The sequence below is a fragment of the Musca autumnalis genome, unplaced genomic scaffold (assembly GCF_047663935.1).
Source record: "Musca autumnalis isolate F117 unplaced genomic scaffold, ASM4766393v1 scaffold_28, whole genome shotgun sequence".
NCBI classification, from domain to species: domain Eukaryota; kingdom Metazoa; phylum Arthropoda; class Insecta; order Diptera; family Muscidae; genus Musca; species Musca autumnalis.
The window spans coordinates 601,241-608,700 of record NW_027411844.1 but is presented as its reverse complement, the minus strand read 5'-3'; the positions used below and the strand labels follow the sequence as shown (position 1 = coordinate 608,700).

At 33.0% G+C, this 7,460-nt stretch overlaps 1 pseudogene; it reads right to left on the bottom strand.

The window, feature by feature from the left end:
- Positions 1-5,416: 5,416 nt before the first annotated feature.
- Positions 5,417-7,227, bottom strand: LOC141396347 (uncharacterized; annotated as a pseudogene).
- Between the last annotated feature and the right edge of the window lie 233 nt (positions 7,228-7,460).

The window sequence follows — 7,460 nt, the reverse complement described above, 5'->3', positions numbered from 1 at the left end:
TTAAGACCGCCATAATCCGGTTTATAGTCTGGTCTTCAATCTTTTTGCAATTGCACTACTTGTGATGCTTATTATTGCTATTGCCACCTGAGATTTATGAACAGTTTCGTTAAGACGATACGAATACAAATGTGTTCAAACTGCTACCTGAGTTACGTTTTATTTATATATGAGTTATTTTTGTTTGTTTTTTGTTTTCAGTCGAACAACCATTTTCTACACCGAAAGGCGTTTGGTAGTAATTCTAACATATTTGATTTCGGATCGTCTTAGAAATCAAATATATTATAGTCATTCATCAACCTGATACAAAACACAAATTTGTTTTTCACTGAACACTAATTTTAAATGTAAGTTATATGCATAGGTAAGGGTACTTTACACGATATGAAAAAATACATTTCGAAATGTCATATTTTATTGGTATTTTCCCATTGATCTTTATTAAGTTTCGCATATTAGTGGAGAGTCTTTTACCAGCTTTTTTCCTCAGGTGAATCCATAAAGTTTTAGTAAATAAGATTTACGTCTAGAATGTCTTGTTTTGGTAGATTTTATATTGTACTTACTTTTTTGATTTTCAGGTTCCAAAAACCACAATTTTTACGTTGTCGTTAAATAAGTTGTAGAAGATCTTCAAATAAACCTCAGAAAACTTATTTTACCTAAAGCCATTGCTTCATATACAACCCTTTGCCATAGACAAATTAAATGTACATATAGACAAAGGAATGCTCTAAACAATGTTTTTAACATCGAGTTTATTGACAGAACAACTCAATTAAAGGGTCGTAAGATGGTTGCGCCATACCTTTTGGGTCCCCTCGTAATAATACAACATATTGTTCGTCTCATTAGAAAATATAACGTCATCAAAGTACTTTAAAGGTCTTGAAATCTACTCTGTAGAAAATTCGTTTCCCTATATTTTACGGGGAGAGCAGTGGTTTTTCCTATCCCTTCGTGATAATGCATTTCTGACTTTTTCACGTAACGCACATATTCCAAAATCGTTTTCAATTACAAAACCAAAATTTGATTCTGGTTTGTGGTCTATTATTGATTTCCTAAATTATTTGGTGACGAAAAGTTATAGACTCTAGATTTCTATATACCAAGAACGCCATAAAAATTCTTAATTGCAAACAAATCGTGGGAATATTCACAATTTTATTGCACTTTAACTGATTTGCAAACATTTAGACCAAGGCCAAGAAATCAAGTACATACAGTTTTTATTGTTGTTATTTCTGGCCGATTTCTGATTTTATTGCCTTAATGATATTTTAAACAGTAAAAAACTTAACATTATTGAACTAAATTTTGTTTTAATCTTAAATTAAAAATTAAATTTTCCAAATTCGTTGGTAATATTTTTTTTGTTTAAAAAAGAAAATCTGTTGTGCGACATTTGTTAAGTGAAAACAAAATTACTCCAGACACGCAAATCTGGATCGGTTGGTTTTTACTGCTTACATTACGTTAATACTATACAATTGCGACATCTGTTGAAACGGAAGAAAAACTTCTAATGTGGTTTTATAATTTACTGGTTTACGATAAAATGATACGATAAAAACTGCGCCTAGAAGTAAACTACAAAATTTGAAATTATTTGTGATAATTTACGGTATATAATATTTTACGGTATATAATAGCAAAATATAAGGATTTTTGTTGTTGATATTTTTTGTGGTTCCAGGACGAATTTTCTAAAACCCGGCCTTATCTCGCACATTTGCACCAACAGTGACCTACTGGTAAAATTTCAAGCTCATAGCTTTAGCCGTTTTGGCTGGGCGTTGATGATGAGTCAGTCAGTCACTTATCACCAAGCTCAAATATGTATATATAATATATATATATATATATATATATATATATATATATATATATATATATAAATGAGCTTGGTGATAAGTGATTGACTGACTGACTGACTGACTGACTGACTGACTGACTCATCATCAACGCCCAGCCAAAACGGCTAAAGCTAGGAGCTTGAAATTTTACCAGTGGGTCACTGTTGATGCAAATGTGCGAGATAAGGCCGGGTTTTAGAAAATTCGTCCTGGAACCACAAAAAATGACAACAACAAAAATCCTTATTTTTCATTACTATTACGTACTTATTCACTTAGTTGGCCCTCTGCAAGACATGTGTAAAATTAACAATGCCATAACTTATTGATATCGTAAGAGATCACACATAATTTCAAATTTTGTAGTTTACTTCTAGGCGCACTTATTTTATCGTAAACCACTAAATAGTAGAAAGACAAGACATTTGTTATCTTCCATTGCAACAGATGTCGCAGTTGGTGATAATGGTGTATAAACATCAATTACGCAAATGAACAAATGAGTTGCTGTTGAAGACAACATTAGGGGAATAAATTCAGAAATCGGCCAGAAATAACAACAACTAAAAACTGTATGGACCTGACTTTTTGGTAATAACTAAATGTTTGCAAATCAATGAAAGTGCAATAGAATTGTGCATATTACCACGATTTATTTGCAATTAAGAATTTTATCGTATATGGAGATGTACAGTCATAACTATTCAATTTTCAATTTCAAAATCTGTAATTTGAATGAAATCAATAATAGGCCCCAGGAATATAGGAATTTGGTATGGAAATCAAGGTTGGGAAGTGGTGCTTCTAAAAGGAAATGGTTTGGAAAATTACCAATCATGTGTACGAAAAGTACTAAATTTAGTACAATTTAGATTTGGGTGAACGTAAATAGCTGGAAACCTGAAATTTGGAATTAAAGTTACTGTTGTAGTGTAGGATTGAAATATGAGGGTAGTTTTGGAAATTCGTGCTTATGTGTACGAAAAGTACTAAATAGTACTAAATTTGGTACAATAGGGATTTGGGTGAACGGATAGAGCTGGAATCCTGATATTTGGAATTGAGATTACTGTTGGAGTGTAGGATTGAAGAACTTTTGGAAATTCGTACTTATGTGTATGAAAAGTACTAAATGGTACTAAATTTGATACAATGGGGATTTGGGTGAACGGATAATAGCTGGAATCTCGAAATTTGGAATTGAGATTACTGGTGGGGTGTAAATTTGGAACTTAGATTACTGGTGGAGTTTAATATTGTGTAAGTTTTGGAAATTCGTACATAGGGTACGAAAAGTACTAAATAGCACTAAATTTGGTACAGTTTCGATTTGGGTGAACGGATAGGGCTTGATTCCTCAAATTTGGACTGAGGATCACTGATGAAGAGTAAGAAAGATGCACCAAAGGGTTTTTGGAAACTTGAGTGTACGAAAAGTAATAATTGGTACTAAATTTAGTACAATTTGGATTTGAGTGAACGGATAGAGCTGGATTCCTGAAATTTGGAATTGATATTACTGTTGGAGTGTAGGACTGGGGAAGTTTTGGATATTCTTACTTATGTGAATGAAAAGTACTAAATGGTACTAAATTTGGGACAATGGGGATTTGGGTGAACGGATATAGTTGGAATCTCGAAATTTGGAATTGAGATTACTGGTGGGGTGTAGAATTGAGGTAGTTTTGAAAATTCGTACTTATGGGTACGAAAAGTACTAAATGGTACTAAATTTAGTACACTTTGGATTTGGGTGAACGTATGTATGTAGCTGGAAACCTGAAATTTGGAATTAAGATTACTGTGAAGTGTAGGACTGAGATATGAGGGTGGTTTTGGAAATTCGTACTTATGTGTTCGAAAAGTACTAAATTTGGTACAATAGGGATTCGAGTGAACGGACAGAGCTGGAATCCTAAAATTTGAAATTGAGATTACTGTTGGATCATAGGATTGGGGAAATTTTGGAAATTCGTATTTATGTGTACGAAAAGTACTAAATGGTACTAAATTTATTACAATTTGGATTTGGGTGAACGGATAGAACTGGAATCCTGAATTTTAAGTATCAAGGTTGGGAAATGGCGTTGAAATAAGGAAATGGTTTTGGAAGTTCGTATTTATGATTACGAGCAGTACTAAATTTGGATTTGGGTGAACGGATAGAGCTGGAATCCTAAAGTTTTGAATTAAGATTACTGTAGGGGTGTAGGATTGAGATAGTTTTAGAAATTCGTACCTTTGAGTACGAAAAGTACTAAATGGTACTAAATTTGGTACAACTTGGATTTGGATGAACGGATAAAGCTGGAATTCTGAAATTTGGAACTAAGATTACTGTCGGACAGTAGAATTGAGGTTGTTTTGGAAATTCGTACTTATGGGTACAGAAAGCACTAAATTCGGTACAATTTGAATTTTAGTAAACGGATAGTGTTGGAATTAGGAATTAAGATTACTGTAGGAGTGTAGTATTGAGGAAATTTTGAAAAGTCGTACGTGTGCGTACGAGAAGTACTAAATGGTACTAAATATGGTACAATGTGGATTTGGGTGAACGGGTAGAGCTGGAATCCTAAAATTTTTGTTTGGGAAAGAAATGGTACTAAATTTGATACAATTTGGATTCGGGTGAATTAATAGAGCTGGAATCCTGAAATTTGGAATTACGATTACAGTCGAAGAGTAGGATTCAGGTTGTTTTGAAAAAGCGAACTTATGGTTACGAAAAGCACTAAATGGTACTAAATTTAGTACAATTTGTATGTAGGTGAACGGATAGCGGTGGAATCATGCAATTTGAAAGTATGATTATTGTAGCCCTGTTGCGTTGAGGAAGTTTTGAAAATTGGTACGAAAATTCTAAATTGTTCTAAATTTAGTACAATTTTAATTTGGTTTAACGAATAGAGTTTGAATCCTGAAATTTGGAAGTAAGATTACTACTAAAGTGAAGGATTGAGGTAGTTTTGGAAAATCTTTCTTATGGGTACGAAGAGTTCGACTTCATACTAAGTTTGGTACAATTTGGAATTGGACGAACGGATACAGCTGGAATCTTGAGAATTGGAATTACTGTAATTATTATGGAATTTACTGTAATTATTTTGTATTAATGTCCGTGTATGGCTGAGATATGTCGTCGAAATACGTACCATAAGTATACGAAAATTACTTAATGGTACTCAATTTGTTTTTGGGTGTAGGGACAGTGCTGGAATTTTTATTTTTTGGAGTTAGGGTGTGTATTGGTGTGCAACGTTGATCTTGCTGTTAATGTGTAAGGGTGAGATACGGCTGATCTTTTTTAAAAGCGAACTTAAGGGGTACGTACAGTACTAAGATAAAAATAAATATTGATTAAAATTGGTATTAGTGCGACCAAATTTTCAGTGTTTGTCATTTCCATATTATATATTGTTTATTTGTTTTTTTTATATCCTTTCCGCATACGAAGTAGCGGGCATTTTGCTAGTATATATATATGTGAATAAATACAATGAATTTTTATAAAAGAACATGGAATAAATAAATTTATTTGTTGTTTTCCTAATTCACATTGGGGGTGCCAGATTCTGTTCTTCAGCATCTAAAAGGGATAGGTTTTTAGTGCTAAGCAAATTTCTACATAATTTTATGTTACCCTTTTCCCATAGATAATGTGCTACGGCATTACGAATCTCTTCTCCTTTTCTACTTATTCGATTCATTTGCATTTGAGGCATATCTTGACCGGCAGTGTCAATTTCTTCCAACCAATTACTATTAATGACATCATTGTGTTCATTTAAAAAGTTGTGTAGCACACAACAGCATTTTATAATATCTTTAGCATACTTTATGTCATTATCGATGCCCTTGCCGACTCTTCTAAACCTTGCCTTCAAATAACCAAAAGCACTCTTCTTGCTTTTGAGAGGCAATAATTTAATTTCTTCTCTTTTTCTGACGCAGATACGGAAAAAGGATATGGTTTCATAAAATGCTCAACCAATTTAAAGGCTGAATCAGCAATAACTCCCACTTTCATATTAGCTCCACCCACATTTCTGCAATTTTGAAAAAAATTGGATCATTCAGCAACATTTTTAAACTGCTGTTTTCAAAAATGTAGGAATCATTACACCGACCATGAGCACCGACGTTAAAGTAGATGAAACGATACCTTAAAAAATACTCATATTAGGTATGCATATGTATATGAATATATATCGCATACCTATAATCCACTAGGGCCAACAAAACCATGGAATACCACCCCTTGTAGTTAATATAATCAAAAGCTTTTTCTTTTGGTCGTTTTATTTCTATGTGGCAGCCATCTAAATTAGAACAACATTAATCTATTATATATTTGAGCTTGGTGATAAGTGACTGACTGTCTCATCATCAACGCCCAGCCAAAACGGCTAAAGCTATGAGCTTGAGCTTTTACCAATAGGTCATTGTTGGTGCAAATGTGAGAGATAAGGCCGGGTTTTAGAAAATTCGTCCTGGAACCACAAAAAATATCAACAACAAAAATCCTTATATTTTGCTATTATATACCGTAAATTATCACAAATAATTTCAAATTTTGTAGTTTACTTCTAGGCGCAGGTTTCATCGTATCATTTTATCGTAAACCACTAAATTATAAAACCACATTAGAAGTTTTTCTTCCGTTTCAACAGATGTCGCAATTGTGTAGTATTAACGTAATGTAAGCAGTAAAAACCAACCGATCCAGATTTACGGACAAAACTAACATACATTTCCCAGATGAAGTAAAATGGTTATTATCTCTGGGTCCTAAATTTGCGTTACCAATAACCAAAGAAAGATTTCCTTTATTCAAATATATTGTAGATGGAGAAGATATTATACACAGTAACGAAGAGAAAGAAGAACAAGAAGACGCAAGAATAAAATTTACCACAATGGTTGATAATCACATAAACAAAATGAAAAATAGTGGAAGAGATAAGTTCATTCTACGTACAGTGGAACAAACAAAAAGTTTTTTAAAAAGAAATAAAAACATAGTAATTCTCAGCGCGGATAAAGGTAACGCAACTGTCGCAATGGACCAAACCGAATACAGGAATAGAATGCTTAATATAATTGGAGATATGATGACTTACCAAAGAGTGAACAAAGACCCAACAGCGTCATTGCAGAAGAAAAATAATGAGTTGCTAGAAGAACTTTATAAGAATGGGCATATAACAGTATTTGAAAATAAAAGATTAAAAAAAAGATTAAAAACTGACGTGGCTTACGCTCCAAGAATATACGGACTCCCGAAAATCCACAAAGATGGATACCCCTTAAGGCCTATTTGCTCCAACATACAATCACCATCCAGTGAGTTGTCCAAATACATTGTGAAGATACTAAGTAAGTTAACCGAAAATTCCAAATACAACATTAGAGACGCTGTGCAATTTAAAAATAAGCTGAAAAACTTGACAATTAAGAATGACGAAAAATTAGTATCTTTTGACGTGGTTTCTCTATTTCCAAGTATTCCAGTTGACCTAGCTATAAGTATTATTGAAAGCAGATGGGAAGAACTAAAAGAACACACAACCATTACAAAAAGTACATTTTTAAGTA